We start from the raw sequence: 489 nt of genomic DNA, 5'->3' as shown, positions 1-489 counted from the left end.
CGGAAAATATTTTTCGTTGACCAACTTTTCTAATAACAAACAAACACAGGAAAGTTTGGAAAGTGGTTTCCCGGAAACTATTTTCCGGGAAACAAACATGGCCTTAGATTAGATTGCATATAATCTTATGTAACAAGATAGAATAAAAGTAAATGAACTTGTAAATGATATGAAAAACAGAATTATATTATGCACTACCAGAAAACCGGAGAAAACCAACATAATTACCGACGGACATAATTTCATCTCAAAATCTATTGGTATATACCGACGGCATAGATCCGTCGGTGAAACAGTTAGTATATACTGACGGAAATAGTTTATCGGTATATACCGACCATTTCACCGACAGGTGACACGACTAAAAGATTGATGTCTTCTCCCAAGTGCAGGAGTGTCGAAGTAATAAATAACCCGGAAAGACCGGGGTCGAACCACAGGGAGGTTAATTGTAAAAATTATAAACAACAATTATAAACAACAACAATA

Source organism: Populus euphratica, unplaced genomic scaffold (genome assembly GCF_000495115.2).
Source record: "Populus euphratica unplaced genomic scaffold, PopEup_1.0 scaffold469.1, whole genome shotgun sequence".
In the NCBI taxonomy this organism is placed as follows: Eukaryota; Viridiplantae; Streptophyta; class Magnoliopsida; order Malpighiales; family Salicaceae; genus Populus; species Populus euphratica.
This window is presented reverse-complemented; position numbering follows the sequence as displayed.